We start from the raw sequence: 2,952 nt of genomic DNA on the forward strand, positions 1-2,952 counted from the left end.
CTTTGCAGTTCAAGAGAGCTGAAAGAGATGGAAAAGGAAAAAGTGCATTCCAGTCCAGCACAAAGCTTCCACTACTGCTCTGCTAGCTAATGCAGCTTAGACTGTATATAGACATCTATAGGCTGGATAATCTCTCTCTGTGACTAATCTCTTGAGCTTGATGAACTGTCACTATATGCAAAACAGTCACATGCTCTGCAGATTATATTTTTTATGAAGAAAAATACAAAGCAAAATATGTACTGTGTTATAATGTACACTGATTACACATTGTTATGATGTGCACTGTGCACATGGATTCACTACAGGCAGGAAATTCCTCTTAGTTTTTGCTTAACTACTGTCAGCAGACACTAACCAGAAATGTATAACAACAGCTGGATTTGTGAGAAATCTGCACTGATGAATATTTATTGTTTTTCCACTGCATTATTAAATAGGCAATATTATACATTATTTTTAAAGCCAAAAAGATGACCCAGGACTCAGTCAGCAGCTACAAAAATATGAACAATGTGCTGCTTGAGCAGAAATTGATGCTTCAAGCACACTGAAAGCTTGGTCATTATGAACCCACTTTTGTTCTCAAGCCAGGCATCTCCAGGATCAAAGCACTATCACCAACAGAGAAAACTATTTGAGAGTCAGAAAAACAAACAAGAATAATCCTGCAGTGTCATTGTTCTCTGTACATTTTTTATAGGGAAAATGGGACCTTTCACCACTTCCAAAATGAAAGCTTTTAACATTATTTAGACATGTACATAAATAATGAGTTTATGGTTAACAATTAGAAGAAGTTATTGCAAGAGAGATTTAAATGGAGCAAAAGACATTCAATGAGCTATGCAGATTTTAGAATTTGTTTGGCTGGACATTACATGAAAACCAAACCAAACCAAACTTTATTCTATGGACCTGCCTGCATTCTGCTGCTTATTCCTAAGTATTTCAGTGGACTACTCAAAAAATGAAATTATAAACTCAGAAAGCCTGCCCACACTCAAGTCAATAAAAGCTCTGCTGTTATCTCCAGGAGATGCATAACTTCATCCCAAAACATGTGGGAAGCAATCTGTCCTGAAAGGAACTACAGCGCATTAATCTGAAATTTGCATGGAGCTTTCAATCAGCTACATGCAGTCAAGGAGGTTTATATTCCATCTGATGAAAAGGTACAAATATGTCCTGAAGTTTTTAGTGCATTCTTTTGCAAACAATGAGCCTGAGACCACAAGCCACCATGCTTTCAGGGAGCTTCTCTGGGCTACTCTTGCTCATAGCTTGAAAGTGACTACAGCGCCTGGGCTCAGTCCTACTAGATTCTTAACATTGGACGTTTACAACTGAATAACCTGTTATTCCGAGGTTCTTAGAGTTAGTGGTTCCCACTGAGGGCAACTCAGGTGACATAATCACAGATTTATATACTTGCTCTGAAGCCTCAATACACTAGGCCAACTAGACTTTGGGAGGAAAACTTTCACTTCAAAAGAAGTGTAAAATGAAAGTATTACACGGAAAAATACCATCTTATTTGAACAAAATATCATTACTAAATCTAGAGACTTTAGACAAGGATCTGTTAGGCTTGGAATAAATAATCCAGAATTAATCTTTGATAAAGTGTGAGAATTTGCTGGAGTAGCATACAGGGTGAATCATACCTACTAACAGTATTTTACTTCAGATGAGATTATGACATATTACAAAATTTTGCTACAAGAGAAGCCAACAAAACTTCTGAATAATTAAAAAGCAGTTACTATACCTGAGATTGTTTGTGATAATGATGGATCTGTATACTATTTTAGAAAGATATCAACTATTTAAACCAAAAAGGTCTAAAAAGATTACAACTTCTTGCGCTATAGCCTAAAATTTTAAACTTACTAGGTTTTTAGAGTTACAGTAGACATTTAAAAATGGTGGCATGGTGAAACATTAAAAAATATGCTACTTACACAGAAATTCTGTACAATGAATCTCGTTGATAAATATCCAAAATTACCCACCTGTTCAAACAGCAAGAACCTGGAGATCGTCAAGATGGCTAAATAAGCTGTGTACGACTGCTAACATAGAAAGACAGCCCTTCCAATTAAGTCTGCTTAAAGGGTATTTAAAGCTCAGCCTCTCTGGTTGTATCACCTCAGGTCAGTTATGTACTGATGATCATAGTTTAAAGGCTTTATTTTAACTGCCCTCTTTCACAATATAGAATAAAGAACATAAACTATTAGGCAAACTAGACCTTACCTGCCTGACCCATACAGCAGCAATTTTTGGATGGCTTCCAAATATTAAAGTTTAAACATACTGGGGAGGTGACCGACAACTGATTTTTCCAACTATCAAGTTGACATTCTGACATATAACACTGTCAACGTTAAGTCTATCTCACATTCTTAATGGAATTTAAAAGTCAAACTAATTGATTAGTGTCCATGCTCGTTCTTCCTTGGATATTCTTTTACTATTAATCTGTTTTAAGACAATATATTTTAAATCAATACGATCAAAAAATGCTGCTTTTTTGCATTCTTTAGAAAATCTGGGGGGAAATTTATGAAAACATGCCTGAAAAATTAAAAAAATGCTGAAGGTCACATCTACTATTGACACTTTATTGAAGTCACTGAAATCATGCCATTAGATGTTTGCATTTCATAGTCAAGAGGATCTGAGACAAAATTAGGAAAAAGAAAGAAAAAAAAAAAAAGGTCTCAGCCCAGCAGAGACTTGGGTAGAAGTAACCTGTCCTAATCTTTTTTATTAGAATATTATGGGAACACAAGACTGAAAGGCACCACCTATGCTGCTGAGTCCTATTCCCAGAAACAGAAGGAGTTGCATGTCTAAACACATCCAAAGATACGAATAGCATCTTACACATCTCTCTGTAAGCCATTTCAGTGCTTTCCCACTGCAGTAAGGATCATCATTTGGCAT

The sequence above is a fragment of the Pelecanus crispus genome, chromosome 7 (genome assembly GCF_030463565.1).
Source record: "Pelecanus crispus isolate bPelCri1 chromosome 7, bPelCri1.pri, whole genome shotgun sequence".
NCBI lineage: Eukaryota > Metazoa > Chordata > Aves > Pelecaniformes > Pelecanidae > Pelecanus > Pelecanus crispus.